Genomic DNA, 19,493 nt, shown 5'->3' with positions numbered 1-19,493 from the left:
AACACAAAGCCTCACTCAGAGGTATGGAGACAGCAAGGGAGCAACCAGCCATCACTCCATCAGAGATCAAAAACCACCTCATCTATCTCAACAAAAGCAGTGCTCCTGAAATATGCCAGCTAGACAGCTTTTCTTCTTTGGGAAGAAACCTGTTATTCCAGAGTACAGGGTGCTCAATGGCAGCAGGGCAAAACTGCCATGGTGCCAGCTACCCTGGCTGGCTCGTTCTATAGAGAAGGCTGACCATTAAATTCATCTCAGTCCTCTAAGTGGATGGCCAGCAGATGGTAGTTCACAGACTAACAATTCAGCCTGATTTCAACACCCCAGGATGTGACACAGCTTTCACCCTAATCCCCTCTCACGCTGAGGGAGCGGCTTGTTCACTGCAGGCACAGCCTGAGCCTGTGGAGCTGGGTAAGGAGGAGGCCTGGGCTCTGACAGCCCTCCAAGCCCTTCAGAACATCTTCATCTGCCACAGGACTGCAGCCAAGAGCAGCCCGACTGTTTGCTGCTTCCCCGGCTGCCAAAGAGCCGAGCATAACCCAGCCTCGCATTCCAGCAAAACCTGCGGGTAGAGACAACTGAGCAAACCTCAGAGCAAAGGGGCAACAACTGCATTTAGACCATCTCTAAGGGCTTCCTTACACCTCACTTGTGGTGTCTTTAAATCTGCAATCACATCTGTAACTATAGGCACCTAATTATAAACCTATGTGCAGTTACACCTGGAGTAACTATAAATAAGCAAGTGAGTTTCTTAAGATTTCGAAGGTTGATCATTGTGCGCTTGCAGAACCAGGCAGATCTCCCAGGACATCCCATCCCAGCTTCTGACACAGCCGTGCCCTTCCAGAGCAAATGGGCAGGCACATGGACATCACTGCTGGCTTTGAAGCTTTGGGATCCGTCTTTTCACTCACCAGTCACCAGCTTTGCTGCTCTCTGGAAGTACTTCCCTGCACTAAGTGCCAGGTCACGTACCAAAGTCCAGAGCAGTGGGGACAAAAAGGCCCCATGCTTGCAGACAGAAAGTCACCCACGCCTTAAGTTCCTAGGAGGGAGAAAATCTTTTGTGCCCTGACTTTGAACTCACCTAGCAAGTACAAAAATATACATACTCATGTATATTCATTCTGTGCGCTCCAACATTATTTTTATGAAGCACTCTCTCTTCTTCTCCTTTGCAGGAACAAAAACCCACTAGTTTTTGGCCAAGTTATAACATACCATTGCATGTTTTTGTAGAAATAGACTCCAAGAGCAAAGAATTCTGCTAACTCCATGGAGCAGCTTATTTTAATATGCAAAAAGTACTTCTGCATGTGTGGCCCCCCAGCACGTACCTTTTGCTGCACGTCTCTATTTCCATGGCAACTCACTGTATCAGAAGGCTGTGTAATCCTGCATAATACAAGAAATTTGAAAATCCTAACTTTCTAGATGAAACAAATTTCCAGGACTTAGTGCGGGATCTAATATCTCTTAAAAGGGTCATTCTAAATGGATATACGAGTCTAGGAAAACCCAGTTCTTATTTCTGTGACCATACAACAGATCTCTGTCCATAGTGGCATACAATCTTCTGCAAGAGAAAGTGCTCCCAATCCACCCAATACCCTCCTTTGAATAAAGATCACCCACTTGTAGCATAAACTTAATTTCCAATATAAAACAACCTTTCACTATTACCACTACAGCACCCAGACACACTATTCAGATCCTTCAGCAGCTCCTATAAACAAAGGAAGCAACCTGCCACACACTGTTTTGTTACCAATTTGACAGAAAATGGCACTGGTCCCACCAAAGGTGATGATACAAACTACAAACCAGCATCAAATATTTTTTATTCATTCATCATTTCCTCTGAGCAATAAAAACAACTTATCTAAACAAAACCTACTAAAAATGAGACTAAACATTAATTATAAGCAAGAGAGAAAGTAAACACACAAAGCAACAGCAGAGTAACATTATCTACTAATTATCTATATTATCAACAAATTAAGTTATGTTGATCCTACAAAGACTGGGACAAAGCACACACAAAACCCCATCACAGCTAAACAAAAACAATTACTATCTAAGGTAGCATCCCACCCTAGCCCCAAACAGCAACACAGGATTATCAACGAAAAATCTCGTTCATTATAGCAGTGCTCTGTTTAGTTATCTCTGCAGTAAGTTTGCTCACCTTCTTCAACACGGTTTTCTGTAATAATTATGACTATTTCACAAAGTTCAGTGCTGGATGATAATCAGTCCCTCAAATTTTCTGACCATAATTAGTGACTGTATGTCACTGGATCCTTTTGCAGAGGAACACTATGTTAAAAAAAAAAAATTTAAAAAACAACTTAAGATGTGTTTTTAACACAATTTTGTACATGAAAAGGAGTGATGACTCTTTACCTTCTATGTTGTAGCAGACAAAGCCGCAATAACAACATTATTGCAGCTCAGCACTGAACAATATCTGGCCTCTCTTCAATTTTTTATTGTTTTGAGCTAAAATTATTTGCAGTTCTTGATCTTCAGTTAAGATGACAAAAGCCAGGACATATTTGTTTTATTGAACAGCTAGTTTAAATGTAACTAATGCATTGAAAAGAAAATCTGCAGTAACATTTACTTTTCAACTAACATTGTAAGTTTGGAAGATACAGAAGTGTCTGTCAAAGTCCAAAAAAATACTTTACCCACAAGTTGCCAATAATACACCTCCTCACCTTTAAAATCATTAACATATTTTGGATCTGACCAGTTCTTAGAAAATAACTAGTTCCTTGAACAGATCAGCATTCTTTCCAGAGAAAAGATAACAACCACAGTCAGTATCAAATTTGCTCAAACCTAAGTGTACATTTCTGCTTCATTACAACTAAATTAAATAAAATTTATTTTAAAACTGAAACATGATCAGCTACAGTTGTTTCTTTATGACAGTATATTTTCCCAAAAGTTTCCATTATATATTTAAATATTACCAGAAACCAAAACAAATGTAAACTATTCTGAATGAAAAGTCCAAAAAAATCTACACATCTTCCCCTAGTACTGCTCAAGCAATGTTCTTTCCAGTGAGGCTTTTTTGTTTGATTTTTTAATCCGACTCTTTCAGATAAATGCATCTTACCTGGTGAAAGCAACTGATTCAGGCCAGGTGAATATATATATATATATATATAACATGAGGACAAAGAAATTACTGTGTTTCAGCTAACTAATATTCTCATCTCTTTTCTCCAGCAATCATTTGCCTAATGATGTGACCGACCACTTCTGCCATCCAAATACTCAGATGCAAAAACTAGAAACTGTCAAAGAGAAATGGTATTTTTCCTGTATTATGTGTGCCCACTCCAGCTGGAGTCTCATTTTTAACTGCTACATTTCTGAGGTTAATTGCATTCTGCCCACTCAGTTTCAACTGCCTTTTGCATTATTCCCTCCCTGTCCTCACCCTCTTATGCTGCATTACTGCACATGGTTAAGCAGATTACCACATTCCAATGGATTCCATGCTCCTGCACCACTGCTCAGCCACAGCTGGAGAAGCCAAAGCAACTCAGAAATACCTTGAGGAACTTCACAAATTAATGGCACCATGGAAATGTAGGCTCATTATACACCCTGAGGAGGTGATGAAGACCAAAATTATTCCCAAGCCTCTTTCAAAACTTTCAGCTGCTCTCCCCCATTGAGCATAACACAATTAAACACAATGACATACAGCAGTGAAGTATTATTGAAACAAACAGATGCATTCCATGGGTGATTCAGGTGGCCCTGCACACAGCCAGGGCTCTGTGGCAAAGGCTTCTTCAAACACCTTGATCTGTAAGACTTCTCTCCTTCAAGCTGACATTGTGCAGCATCTGCCTGTCAGCCCCCAGGGTTTTTTGGATTGTTTTGGGGTTGGAGAAAGGGGCCTTGAGGGAACATAAGAATAGAGGGAAAAGATAAGATAATTTACTTGGTTGAGCCGTTTGCAAGACTAACAGCTGGTAAAAGCACATGGCTTTGTTCAAGTTGAAGGTAATCTGAACACCAATTCCATAACTATGGCATTTTTAGTTTAGACTAGGGACTTCAAATCTATTATAATGTTTGTGCCACAGTGAATTTCACCACATATTCACTCCTGGCCACTCAAAGTCTAATAAGAAAACTACAAGGAGTTCCTGTAGCAACAGAGCTCTGAGTATTTCATACAGCCCAAGCCTGCTTCACCTCCTCAACACCAACAGCTTCTGATACAAGGCATTCCCACAGAGCAAGTCAAACCCAGAGGGGCCAAACCTTTCAGCTTTCCTTTCAGCTGAGACTCCCTCCTACTGTCCTCCCCACCTTCCTCTGGGCCACAGCAGGCACACAGAAGAAAAAGCTCCTGCCTGGAGCACAGGCAAGCTGAGAAACAGGCAGGAGCTGGAGCAAGAACAAGGACAGGAGGCTGGCAGGCACAGGTGATGGGCAAAAAGCAGCTGATAAGAAATTCTACATAAGAGAGTATCACAGACATAAAAATACAGAGAAAATAATCAGTCAACAGGCACCACTCCTGCTCCTACACACTGCATGGAGAAGGGGTCTTGGAGATGGCAAAAGCATGTAGTGACTGGAGAGGTATTAAACACTCTGACAAGTACAGTCACCTACAGCACTGGAAGCCATCTTATTCACATCTACCTAATTCTGATTGCTTTATATTGAAAACTTAATTTTCATAATTTCTTAGGAGTATTTTTATTTAGCTTTTTACATCTTTTCTTCCCCACTCAACATTGAATGCATTAGCATTACAAAAAAACCCAAAATGACAGCATTTGAATTTATTGCAAGTTCATCCACATTCCTACAGATTGCCAAGGTGATCCCAGAGATTTCTTTCCCAGGATAGCAGATAAAAGTGAAACAAACAAGGACAAAAAAGAAAGCTCTGTTCACCTTTCTGTGAAGAACCATGAAATGTCCAGACCTATCATGAACACTCCTCATCCTAACCCCCACGTCACAGAGCCTGATGCACAGAACACCCTCAGCCCCAGCACTGAACGCTATGCTGCTCGTAACTTTGAGCCCAATTAAAAGATTATTTCACACATACTAACAATTCTGGAAAACACATGATAGATTGGGTCCTTTCACAGGAACAAGATGTTTTCCTTCAAAAGAAAAAAAAAAGTAAAAAGAAAACCACTATGATCCCTTCCAAGCAGATTCTTCAAAATCTGTTCAGATGAGGCATCTTTTTCTTTTCTTAAAAAAAAAAGTCTTCAATCACAATTTTCCTAGAAACAGTGAAAAACATGATTTCTGCTTGTCAAAAATCAGCCCAGTGATAGACTCTTAGCACACTTGAAAGGCTTGTGTATTGCAGAAGTAGAGAGTAGCAGCAGTGCTAACCTGGAAAAAATTTAGATGCAATCTGAATAAAGCAACATTGTATAAATATTGCAACAATACCTTTTACCTCACTGCTTTCCAAAAAATTAAAAAGATAATGGAAATCTAAAAAATTGATGAATAAGCAGGCTAGCTTAGAGCTACACTAAAGTTCACATCACTATCCTAAAATATTAAAAACAAATTGTACTATATGCCTATTTATAGTGAGTGACATTTTTGCACCTTATTGGCCTTTCTTTCAGACAGAAAACAGATGTCATAAATGTCTAGATAATTGAGCAAGAAATTGTCTGTTTGTGAACATTTAAAATGCAACCTTTACAGCAGCTCAGGTACAACAGTGTCTCACCAGGCCTGCTGGTCTCCAGATATTTGTGCCTTGCAGAATCTGTTCCCATTGAGTAAATGGACCAGAGGGTTGCACTGAACTTTGGAAGCTGAGAACAAGTCATTCCCTGCATAGGGATTGCCCACATCTGCTCCTCTCTGACCTGCACAGAGGTGAGGATGCTCTCAGCTCCTTGCAGAGTGACCCTGACCCAACCTCCAATTAACAGCTTAACAAAAGTGATGGAGCCTTAATTTTTGCACTAATGCACAGGGCAGGAGAGGGGTATTTCAACCATCTAAGTGACATTCACATGAATTGCACAGGCTGAACTAACTCAAATTAAAAGACAGTGAGTCCTTTTCAAACCAAGTGTCATCTAAAAAGTATTAGACATATGCTCAGAGCACTCAGGAAAAATATACAGCCTCACAAATTGACTTGAAGGACTGAACAAATTTTAGTATGACAATATGCTCCAGAACAATATGTTCAAAATGAGGGTACTATCTATATATATGAACACTATGAGAATACTCGGAAAATATCTGAGGACGTGAGAACAGAGCTCCTGAACAGAAAGAATAAGAAACTGAAACACTGTAGAAACATTGTACCTGAAACTCCAAAACCAACTAAATAAAAATCAGTTTAACAAAGAAGTTGATTAACTATTTTTAACTAATACTTGCTACCTGCTTGTTCCTTTCTCACTCAACCATTCTCAAAATAGTGAAGAAGAAAGAAAAAATCACAGGAAAGACACTTCCAAGGAAAACATAAAGGATGAGAAAAAGAGATCAAACACCAGTACAGGTAAAAGAGAGATGAGAACCACCAGCATGCACCTGAAGTGAGACAGGAGTACTGGGAACAGGCTGCAAGGAACCCTGACAATGAACAGGAATAACCAAAGAGCAGTAGCAGACAGACAGGCAGGACATCAGAACTGCCCAAGCAGGATGTGTGGAGCAGGACCTGAATTGCTGCAATAGGGCATGGCCAGTGCCACCCTCCCTGCCAGGCACAACAGGCCAGAGCTATTCCTCCATCCCACCACAAGCCTTGCCCCATCCCTCCCTTTGCTGCAAGGCAAGAAACAGCCCAGTTACATCCAGTATTTTATTCCTGTCTGGGGCTAAAGGATCGGCACATGTCTGAGGAAACCTCCTCCCCACCAGCCCCCAGCTCCTGTGATTCTTGGGCATAAGGCTGTGCAAACAGGGGCAGCTTCTCTCCCCCACAATCTCCATCCTCCTCTCCTTCTTATTCTCTGACAATAATTCTTCAAACAGGAGGTGGAGAATTTGCAATCTGAAGAGCTAAATATCAGTGTGTACTGCATGCATTCCTACCAAACCAAAAGCTTCTGTAATTCTTACAGAGTAGCATAACTAGTCTGACAACTGTCAGTACTAGCTTAGCATTGAAGCACACTTAAATGCTATAAACATAAGATAACAACTTTTAAAAAATAAATATACACATGAAATCACTTTATATTAGATCAGCATCCTATGGGGATCAAATTCAGACATGATCCAAAGAAGGAAATTTTCATTTTAAATTATTCTTGCTTTCTAAGGCTAAATTTGATCCTGCTTATGAGGACTACCAATTGGAAATTGGACTGAGAGAAAAGGTTTTTACCACAGCCTGTTTTTAACACACTGTGTGCTGTCCTCTAACTCCTAAATTCCTTATATCAGATCTGTGCAGATGATACTGTCTCACTGCTCATTTTTCTCACAACCAACTTTTAGCTTGTTTTGCAGAGCAAATAACACTACCACTAAATCCAGACCAGATGATCCCTGCCAACACTCAGACTCATCACTGTGGGCTGCATTACAGCATGATCTTACACAGCATCATCTTGTTCCTACTTCTAGCATTTATCAATAAATTATTATTTTGATTCAGGAGCTCTTCATCTCTCTTCAGAAGAATGTGGTATCTTCAGTGGATGCATCTAGGGGTCCACTTCTTCTCATATTTATAAACACACCATAAATGTAGGAATCTGCTAGAAAATTGTCTGTGCCCTTCATCCTTTAGCCATGCTACAATTATGTCTAGATGGGACTACAAAGTGCTATCTAAGAAAAAATTCAGTGTCAAAGTATTTATTGCCCAAACAGCCCTTCCACCTATCCTTTAGAAATAGGAAGCAAATCATTGCCCTGCAAGGCAGTTCTGGCCTGTGGACTGCTTCCAAGCCATGCTGCCTGCATGCTCCAACATATTAGTCATGCCTCCATACACAATAAATGAAGTTGCTAATAGAGATACAAAAGGCTGAACGTTAAATAAAAAAGGGAGATAACACAACAAATCCAAATTAGTCTGAAAAAATACCATATGTTCCAGTTAAAATTTCTTCCTCATCTGTATTATCATCAGGAGCTCTCCATTTGTTATTTATTATTTCTAGATACTTTTTCAAATATTAGAAGGCTTGCATAAAAGCCACATAATTTAATTCAAGTACTACTAGTTGCCACCAGAAGTACCAAAACAAAGTTGGGAGTGATCCACAAGTGACTTTGGTAAACTTGACAAAGTGCAAAGTAATTCTCTCCCCTACCTTTGTATGTATGTATGTGTGTGTATATAAATATATATATGTATGCATATATAATTATAATGGTATAATAACTTTTGTCAGCATATCAGAGCACCTCATACTGAAAAGTGACCCCTAAGGCAAGTGACCCTAAAGGCAAATGAAAAGCTTGACCTAAAAGAATCACTTCCTTGCCCTGGCTAATTACTCTGCTCTGTGATCACCTGTTTAAGCTTTCATTTGTCACTGCTATTCAAGCTGGGATATTTTATTTACATTTGATTGCAAGCAATAGGCAGTGGTAAAAGCTGCACATTAATAATGATACTAATAATCAAAACCAGGCAGTAGCCTTGGATGAAAAGTGCCCATGATCACAGGAGGTCAGAAAAAGGGCCATACAACCCAGCCTTCCACATCAGACTGACAAGAGAACTTACAAGGCTCACTGGCTGGTAATTAAGAGTTTTGCCAGCAAGGAAAATGAGAATCCAAATGAATCCTAAATACTGTGATTCTGGACTAATCATCCCTGTAATGCATCAACAACTTTATTTTAGAGTAGCTACCTGAAAGGTGGTCAAAAGCTGGTGAAAATATTATTTTCAGCATAATTAATTCTATTATGCTGTCATCAGGTTCTGCCCATTCACTTCTGGTAGCTGAAGAGCAGCACATTTGTAGTGGATGAATACATATACACAGCTGAAATACTTCTGGAAGATCCAGCAACAAAGAACCCCACAAAAGAAAACTTATTAACTAGTTCCCGAGTTCCTAACCTCATTTAGTTATAAACCAGGCTATACAACACTGAATTTACATAAAATTATAACTCAGATATATCCAGAGCTGTTACTGATCTCACTCTCCACTACTTGAGAAAGTTGCTTAGACAAGAAAGAAGACTTACTCTTGGAAGGGATTTAAGGAGCCTCAGCAGTAATTTTACACTCTGCACCTAGAAAACTTGAAATTCCGTCCATGAGCTTTTACAGCCACATACAACCCAAACAAAACTTTTTGCTCACATGACATACAAGTCACTGCTCCATCACTGGAAAAGTGCATGAGGAGAAAGTTCAAATCATTATTCATTTCTATTCAGAAACAGCAATTTGAAAGCGACATTCATATACAAACTTTCCATGCTCTCTCCCCCTACTTTTATTAGAAAACTTTATACCTCTAGATTTGCAGAGTAATTCAATGATAGAAGCATACCAGTGACTTGGAAAAAGTTCAGGCATGCACACATACCTGAAATTTGTGCATTAAGATGAATTAAGGCAGGATACCTCACATTACCTCAGGATAAGAGAATACAGACAAGCAGTAGCAGCGAGTAGCTTTCATGCTCTATACACCCTTTTGCCTTGCATTAACTTGTTTCTGTGTCACAAAATAAGACATTTACAGCCAAGATTTTTAAAAAATTATTCTGGATCATTTCTTTTTGTCAAAAGGTATTTCAACTATTAATTATGTAGTTCAAAGATGAAGAGGGAGCAAAAATCATGTTGTAAAAGTACAAAGCAATGCAAAAATCAGTAGAAGCAGGTCTCAAGGATACTTTTAGAGTACCATCATATACAACTGATCAGCCTGTATTAAATACTTCTGAAAGACAAACAGCAAGCTGGCCCAAAGAACCAACAGCATGTAAACTGTTAAAGTCTCCCTGCTAACATAAAGCAGGTTTAAGTGGAAAAAAACAAAACAAACCAGTTTCAGCAGACACTGAAAATCACAGGACTGAAAGCTGTGACAAACACAGATTTCTCATTCCAAGACTTTACAGGTTGAGAACAACACAAAATTTGCCTACAGAGACTGAGGGCGTATGTCCATAGTTTATATGAACCATGAGCTTTGAAGTTGAGAGTACCTTTCTTTCAGTATTCTTAATACAGAGGATCATTAATAACTAAGAGACCACATACAGATTACAACCATTTCAGGATCCTTTCAGGCCATTTCTCGTTACCACGCTGTACGTTCAGGATGCAACACGCTACTCTCTGTGGTCCCCCCAGCCAACCAAGATCTCACTGCAGCCATGGTTGTATGCCCATTTGCTTTTCTCCACCTTCCACTTAGCTGGGAGGAGTGAGGAGTTTGGGGCTGGGATCCACCTCTGTTCCTCAGCCATGGTGAGCTTGGTGTCTGAAGTCATGTCCTAGGACTGGGCTCCAGCTCCCACTGGCTCACAGGAGGGAAAGCAGAGTTATCCCACTGCCATTGCTGCTGGTAAAAATCTCCCCTGTTAATTTGTGCCTTAATTTCTCCAATGCAAAAGGGATAGTGCACATCACATATAAAGGCAAGAAAGTTTATTCAAGACTATAAAAGGCTACAAGGTATTTTTGATACTGCAACAGCAAATTCAGAAATAACGATGATTTTTCCAGGGCTTCTGAAGCAGAACACCTCACCAAAGGCAAATGCACATCTTGAGATGTGACCAGCTGCTCCAGAAGAGAAAAACTAGTTCCTTGTTCTCCTCGCTCTCTCTTTTATTTTTACACAACCTGATTTTGAGAAAAACATTTGGGTTTCCGTTACCACAGGAGGGCAGGAGCATGTAACGCTCCTGTCGATTTCTTCTTAGAGACAGCAGAACAAACAGTGGGAGCTGGAATGCAGAAAGAGCCAAGTCAGAGACCCGGAGCGTGATGAAAATTCAGCCCTACCAGCGGAGTTAACTGCTTGTTAATGAAGGCGTATGCATCCCATCTGCTGACTACAGAAGAGCTGGAATGGTTTCAAAAACAGCCCAAGACAGACATACCATCAAATATGTGATGTGAACATTGTGATCCATACTCAGAAGTTTACCCCACGGATTGTAGCAGGGCCAGGTACATTCCCAGACACACACGGGCACTGAGGTGACAGGACACAAACCCGTCCTTGTCACGCGTTAACTGTCACTGCCCGGTGAGAACAGGAATCCTTCCAGAGGAACTTGTTTATTCATTAATTCTGATTTCAGGAGAAAGTTCTGGCTTGCACCCAGCAGCTAATTGGTTCAATAAACAGCATCTCAGTTCAGAAGAAGAAAACATGATACTACAGTGAGAACATGTAACTGAAACCTCGATATCTGGGTATGACTTAGGGCTTCTCCAAAGAGCTGCACTACAAAGAGATAAGTTTTAAAAGACAAGACAGGATAAAGCCTAAATGCAAGAAAAAACTACAAACATTTATCTGAACACTTCTTATAGGGAAGAGAAAAGAGAAATTACTACTGTAAAAATGTCCCTAATTATGACCTAAAACATAGAAAATAGATTTATGGATGAAATCACAGGGAAGAAAAAAATCCAACCTGTATTTAAAATCTGAATTACAACTCATAGGTATAATATTTAAACTTCTGTTCCCTCCTAGCTAGGCCTGCCACATACAATATGCTATAAAGAAAGCTGCCAAACAATTTTTTGAGTATTCCAAAAAGCAAATATGCAGCCCACCGTGAAAAGCAAATAAGATCACCTGAAATCTGTGATCATCTGCACACTCTCAGAGAGTTCAAAAGACCTGGACAGACTTACCAAAACAAAATCTGCTGCACTAAAACAAGCTCACAGGTATTTTCATTTGTGCTATTTACTAATACGAATTTCCCTTTCCACGAAATCTAGCATTTAAAATTCAATAAAGCTCATGCCAGTATTATAAAATTCTCTTTAATAAGTAATATTTTTGATTTTGTAAGCACTGAACAATAGCCATCAGATTTTAAGAACTATTAGAAAAGTAATTGTCACAGATTTAACATATTAACAAAACCATTGGAGCTGAGGCTTCATTTAACCCATACATCCCTTCCATAAGAAATTTGTGCAAAACACTCCAAATTATGCATATTATCTATTCTTGGCTTTAGACCCTTTGATTATACAGTCATTCCTGTACATGAACAATTTTTAAAAGTCATGTACTCTAAGTGCTACATCAGAAGCAACAGCAAAATGAGTTTACACAGTAAATCCTTCATATTCTGCAATGATCAGCATTTTGCAGGACTACACAGATGAATTCTCTGTTAGCCATTCACTTCCTTGTTTAGGAGGCCACTATTTTGCACTATTTCTTTTTATAAAGATCTATTTTTGACTGCAGTGGACCTTTGTTTACATATTAAGGCACCTGATGCCTCCAGGAGACGTATAGTTTGCTAGTGAAGTCATTTTCTCTCTGCTACACACAGTGACTCCGTGTAACTACACACTTCTAAACAGGAGCTGCAGCAATCTGCAAAAGGCTCCTGCCTGTGCAGTTATCCCTTGGAGTTAAAAGAAATGCATAGTTCTGCTTTTCTGCAGCAGAGGGGGAAGGGGAATATAACTTGTTAGAGCACAAAAGGGGAATATAATTTGTTAGAGCACAAAATTTTAACACCACAATTTCAGGAACACAAATTCTCATCTAATGACGAGAATAACGATTGCTCAAATATTTCTTTGCCTTGGACAGCTGCAGGTTGATTGGGAGGATGTTGAGTTGGGAGAGAAGCATTGAAAGAGATTACAAGGTGTTTGTTTTTTTTAATGAGGATGGAATGATGCTAGATTAGGTCTAACACAAACAAAAAAAGACTGAAGCTAAGAGTCTGAACCTTTCCATAGCACAATGCACTTTACTCAGCACCTGCAGTTGCACTGTACTCAGAGCTTTAGCTAATTACCTATAGATTTACTACAACCTTCACTACGGTGCAATATAAGCTTTAAGTTGTGACACAGTGAATAGCTATCTTTTGTTAAAAAAAAAAAGAGAAATCTACGCAAAAGTTAAGAAATAGTAAAAAGGAGCTTTTTTTTTTTTTTTTTTGTTCTGAGCATTTTGACACAACATGAGTATTTCCTCCCAAGACAATTCTCAATAACCATGATTAATGCTGTGTATTACAAAACACATTAAAACTTTCAGCATCAAAAAAAATTTACAACAGTCAGGAATCTTATTATATAGGAGACTGGACAGTTCACGTGCTACAATTACACAGACTACCATTACTGGCAGTCACAGGACAGAAGCTTCACAACAAAGAGAAAGCAAAATCCCCTATTTGCCAAGATTTAAATGGCTGGGGCACAGGCAAGAGAAAGGAAAGGAAAAGAGAGAAATCTAACTCCCCACGATCATTGCTGCACCTCAGCTACAAGCAAATATCGGGCCCTGGTTGTTTTGGCTGCCAGTCAGATATTTCTTCATAGAAGTAATAAATATACTTACTTTTCTTCCCTGTCAAGACAACATGCCAGACCAATGGATTGTTCTGACCATTCAAACTGTCATCTAACAACTCTTCAATTTCTGATTTAATACTAATTCCTATTGGGATGGAAACACTGAAAACACAGATCTAAATACAACAGCAAATCCTGAAGTGGTTTTGCCACATTTTTTGATGTACTAAACCAATGTTATCTGTAATATCTAATAGTTAATTAAAACCTATATATATCTATACATGAAGTATAGACACACTACAGCTTAGTGTTCACAGGTATTGGGGTTTCAGGATTATTTTTATGCATACATACATAATATTATTTAACCTTGCATTTTCATGCCCATCACTATAAATAGTCATTCTAAACTTCTAATGGGCACAATTCTTTGACAGGATAAGTGTTAAAAGTACTGTACTATAGTAATACATATGTTGTTTGCAGCACTATGCAGAGTAATTTATATGTAAGTAAATTATCCATCATCATACAGAAGTCTTAAGTAAATTTAGGATTCCTGCAATACTATCACTACTATCACTTACTGTTTCAGAAAACAGTTTCTGTAATTTTAATTCTTACAACAAGCTCATTCTGCATATCCTTAACCAGAATAACTCATTCTGCTTTAATACGTTCAAACAAGTGGAAGAGTAACAAGCTACTAACATCAGATATATTAAAAAATAAATCTAACATTTGATTTAAGCATACCTTTCTTGCTGCAGTTTTCATTCACTAAACCACATAAGACAGAGTGAACCCTGGCATTAAAACTGATTAGCCAAATATAGAAATATTAGTGTTTCTAGTATGTGCTACCATTTCCAAAATCTGAAACACTGCATTAATAACAAATCTATAGCCACAAGAAAAGCTGGTATTCTCTGATGATATTAAAAAGTCTCTATGCATCTAAGAGTCAAGTATGTGATACTAATCACTGTTCCGTTCAACAACTACCTAAAGCAAACTTTTGACAGACAGGTGATGGCAATCTGCCACCAGCTCCCAAAAAGAGTGTCTGCTTTCAGTCACATCCCTGCATCGACATTTCAATAAGTCAACAAATGTTTCAGCACCAAAACAACAGTGGCACAATGTTTCACATTCCTTATGTAGAAAAGATTACCACAGACCTCCATAGGATTTCTGGAATTAATGCAAAACAAAATCTCAAGTAAATGTGTTTTGCAACCCCAAATATAGTGAGTTTAGAAATAGTTGGTGAAAAACTGCTAAAGCTTGAAATTTTTTTGCCTCCAAGTGCATGTATCAACCTGTGGGCTGAAAGGAGTGGGAGACTAGAACACAGCTAAGTTAAAATTGCACCTCATCACAAACAAGCCTCACTATTTAATAAGGATGCACTTCAGAACCCCTCTCCAAATCAATACCAACCACGAACAAGATCTGTGCTACAGAAAGAACCTATTTTAAACCTAGCAGTCAAAGCAGTGAGTGAATTGAGATGTGCTGCAATATTTATGCAGCCATTATAATGCAAATGCGGGAAGGTATTAGAAAGGCTATTTGCATTGGTGCACAGCCCCTTCAGTCAGCGCACAATGCCGACAGAAAGAACAATTAGGATGCATGCATAACAAAAAGCCTCCGACCACAGGGTAGGCAGGTCCACTGAACCGGATACAATATCCACGGAATCAACGGGGCTCCATGGAAATGCTGCTTGCTGGATCGCACCGTGCCTCCTGCTCACACTTAGAATATGAAGCGTCCTTGGACACAAAAGCACGCAGATGATTAGCACAGCAAAGGTGAGAGCCAGCTACAGCCAATTTAATGCGAGCACCAGCCTCGTGTCACACAGCACAGCAACTGGGCTGGAGCACAGCTCGGTCCCCAGGGCTGCTCCTCTCAGCAAAACCCCCCACCACCACCAACACACAGCAGCAAACTTCCAACTTGGCTCAAAAATAACAAATAGAACACGGGTACATACTTTCTTGTGGCAAAAAAAACCAAAAATAATGCTCTCCGGCCCTGGTTGAGACAGAAAGGGAGGCAGGAGCGCAAACCAGGATCTAATGAACATCCACTCTGAGAACAGACTACGCTTTTGTACAGAAAGCAAAAAGCAAACTAATAGACTCAAGTATTTACCTTTTTTTTCCAACATGTACACCTTGATGGTAAAACAATACTAAAACAACCACGTATAAAGGCAAACCAGATTGTTTTTAAAAGTTCTTTGACCGTGCATCCTAGTATTTATCTACACCAATTCACAGCCTCATAATATATCCTCAGAGCAGTCAGCATGTCTGCAATTATATCATGGACTCTGTTCTCTCATTTCTCTGGTAGAGCAATACAGATAAAGTACCTCTTAAACTGCGACAATCTTAAAACAGTCTAAAATCACCACACGGCACAAACTCACTTTTTTAAAAGAAAGTATAAACTCCATAATTTCTATACAAAACATACATTACCTGGAGGTTAATGATAGAAAAAAATCTTAGTAATTAAAATTCCGTTTTCATCCAGAGACCTGCCTATACTGAAAATGCCTTTATTGAACCAAATTTGATGTTGGAGAATTCCCAGATTTATATTATGTGATGCATATTTCGCAACAGAGTCAAGGCAAAGCAATGCAGCAAAAAACAAGTGAATTAAGGTCAATGGCTAATACAGCAAACATTACCTTGCTTATTATAACAACCTGTTACATTTTATCCCCGTCCATTTTGTAACACTGCAAGACCACTGTATCAAACAGACTAGACTATGTCAGCCAGTACAGTTTCCACGAAAACGAGAGTTTTTTATCTGTACCATCAGCTGTAACTGGCTTTTTAATCTTCACTACTGCATCCTCCCCAGCCCTCTCACACGCACACAAACCCACCAAAAAGCGAGAGGCAGAAATATCTCCTCTGAGATGCAGTTGCATGCAGTAAAAATAAATACAAGGTATTACGACAACAGAGTGAAAAGCAAGCCTCATTTCAATTAAAAGAGCATCCACTGAAAAACAAAATCAAACGCAATGAGCCTCGAAGCGTTCTGGGTGGAAATGCCACCGGCCACGCTGAACGGGAGGGTATGGCGGGCTGGACACGAGGACATGGCACCAGCTTTTCCTGCACCAGGAACAGCACAGATACCCCAAACCCAGGCGCTGGGGAGGGCAGGGGCAAGGTGGGCACCAGGTACAGCCTTCCCAGGGGCTGTGGTGGGACGCGGGAAAGGACAACGCTGCCTTGTCGCAGCACAGAAGTTTTCATCTTTGCTCAGACACCAAGGAGAACCTTCTCCTAGAAAGACAGGGCTCCTTCCTAGCACCCACCCAAATTCTCCACAGTGATATTTTGGAATCACTGAGGTCTATTAAGGCAGTTTTATTTCCTTGCTACCATAATAAACCTTCCCAAAACAGAGCTTTGTTATTTACTGCGCTTCCTCAGCCTTGTCAAGAAGGGCTCGCAGAATGCGATCCTTCTTTCAAACATGCAGAAGATGCTTTGACAGCCCCGATTCAATTACCATGCATGAGCACCGTGCCCACATGCAAGCGCCTACATCCACCTATTTCACGGCTGCTGGACACAGCTGCCGGCTCGCACGGTGACAAGCCAGGACTGCCACACACACCTCCAGCAGGAACACGCTTTTCTAGAAAGCCACAGCCAAGTCACAATCAATCCAAGGGTTTCCTAAAAGGCACACGCACAGCAGTGATCTTACGAGCAATTAATTTCTGTGCATAGGCTAACAGCGCAGGAAGACAGCTGGAGCAAATATTCCTCGTCTGAAGGAATCCCTTCAATCACACAAAATTCCTGGAGGAGAATACACCCGTCAGTGCGATTTAAGTGTCAACATAACAAAGGAACGCCCCTCCCAGCACCTCCTGCCTTACAGATATGCCACGCTGGAAAGGAAAAACTACACTGGGAACAGCAGCTACTCACAACCAGAACTGTTCATGGACCCTCCCTTGCCATCACCACAAACAAAAAATGCTGAGGATTGTTTCTAGAAAGAGCAGATAGAGGGACGTGGAAGAAGACAGCATCCTCTTTGAGGATCCCTCAGTATTCCTCAAAGGAAGGCTGTGGACACAAGGAGAGCTTTGTCTGAAATCATCTTTGTGTATTATAAGGTTACATATAAAATTAGTTTTGCCTAATATACGTGTTTTGCCTTTCGACATGTACAGAAATGCTGATGGCCGACAAACAGCCTAAAATTAAAGGAATACGGCTTCAAATTAGTAAAATTATCTCCCATTTTACTTATCCAGAGCAAAGAATAATTACACAGAAAACAAAAGTGAAATCAAAAACATTCAAAGGGACTTAAGATGATAAGGGTGTTACTAAAATTAAAATGTATGCACAGTAGTGTAATAACAAATTCATAAGATACTGTAAATCTTTCCCAAAACCAGACTAGGTTTACATCAAGATCACCATACAACATATGCCTGCTGAAATATGGCTGTAAATAAGTGTGATTTAATTTGACCAGCACCTACTTTAAGCCCTTGATTTTCTAAACAGAAGTATATTATAGTGACTAATGATTAAAAAAAAAAAAAAACAACACAACAACACACAGTTTAGGCAGTAAAAAGAACAATATATAAAGTCAAACATGCAAACAAGAAACAGCAGAAAATTAAGACCCTGAAGGTAATCACCAAAACTAACTTCTATTCTGATAGTAAAAAAATCCCCACCAAGTACTGCAGCAATGACAATACACACAATTACAACTCCTTGATCATTAATATTCTGCCTCAAAAGTCTGCACATGTGCAGAACTCTATGCTTCTACAGTTCCTTCTCAAAAACAGAGCTTAAAAATTACCACTGTTATTTCAGCACTTCACAGTTGTTTTCTCACACACTGCAACTTTTCATCCCACGTCCATACCTGCTCCTAAATAGGATGGACAAGTGAAGCAGCAACACAGTTTCACCAAACTTCAGCTCTGCTGAACTGCAGTGTAGCTCACGCCCAGTCGCAATTTTAGTCAAGGCGGCCGTTCACCTTACTAAGGTTACTACAGCTTTTGAAGCATTTCCTAGGGAAAGACACGAACAACTCGGTGAAGACGCCTTCTACAGCCACAAATATACGCGGGAAGCTGTCACACCGCTTTTCTCTGTCACACCTCTCTGCTTTAAATACCGGGAAAATCACCTGGCTAGACAGGAAGGCGACGACTTTTGAAACGAGGTTCTGTCTCTGCGGCTCCATCGGAGCTGCCACAATAAATACATGGGGTGAAGCAGGAAAAGAGCCTCACGCCCGTGCGGAGGGTGGGGGACCGCGCTGGCACGGGCAGAGGCAGCGGTAATCATTACCCGCACGCCGGTAATCATTACCCGGAGCGCCATCGCCACCACGCACAGCCCGCTCCAAGCGCTCCGTGCCAGCCCCCGGCACCGAGAGCTGCCGGGGAGCAGGAGAGGTGAGGCTGCAAGACGGAGCTTCCTCCTTTCTTTTTGTTGTTATTGTTGTTGTTGTTGTGGCGGTCGCTGCCATCGCCGGGCAGCCCCTACGCCGAGCCCCGCGGGGCCGATGGCCGCCCCCGGCCCGGCCCGGCTCGGCTCGCCCCACCTGCGCCGGGCCCGCGGACCGGGCGGGGCAGCCCCGCCGGGGCGGGCAGGGCTCCCCGCCGGCCGCCCCCACCTGCGCCCCGGCCCTCCCCGCCTTTGTGCCCGCGGCCTCCCGCCGCCCCCGGCCGCCGCCCGCTGTCAGATGCCCCCGGCCGAGCCGCCCGCCCCGTACCGTGCGGCTCCGCCATCCTCCCGCGGCGCGCTCGGCACCGCTCCGCGCCCGGCCCTGCCCTGCCGGCCACCGTCTGTGCGCACCGAGCCGTCACGGGACCGCCCGCCCACGGCCCTCCCGCGGCGGCGGGGCGGGCCCGCCGAGCGCGGACCCCGAGCGCTTCCAGGTCACG

At 41.2% G+C, this 19,493-nt stretch overlaps 1 protein-coding gene across 5 annotated transcripts in view; it reads right to left on the bottom strand.

Moving 5' to 3' along the window:
* Positions 1-19,493, bottom strand: part of SHOC2 (SHOC2 leucine rich repeat scaffold protein) — a 63,647-nt gene extending 44,154 nt beyond the window's left edge. Inside the window, exons 1-3 of one of the 5 annotated variants that reach the window (XM_030276392.4) lie at positions 19,322-19,493; positions 18,461-18,611; positions 2,198-2,328 (exon numbers count right to left, since the gene is read on the bottom strand). The gene's annotated coding sequence lies outside the window, so the exon portion shown is untranslated. Of the gene's footprint in view, positions 1-2,197; positions 2,329-17,266; positions 17,291-18,460; positions 18,612-19,321 lie in introns of those variants that run through there. The other 4 variants (XM_030276390.4, XM_030276393.4, XM_030276391.4 and 1 more) reach the window with 4 other exon arrangements.

This window comes from Taeniopygia guttata, chromosome 6, assembly GCF_048771995.1.
Source record: "Taeniopygia guttata chromosome 6, bTaeGut7.mat, whole genome shotgun sequence".
NCBI classification, from domain to species: domain Eukaryota; kingdom Metazoa; phylum Chordata; class Aves; order Passeriformes; family Estrildidae; genus Taeniopygia; species Taeniopygia guttata.
This window is presented reverse-complemented; position numbering and strand designations above follow the sequence as displayed.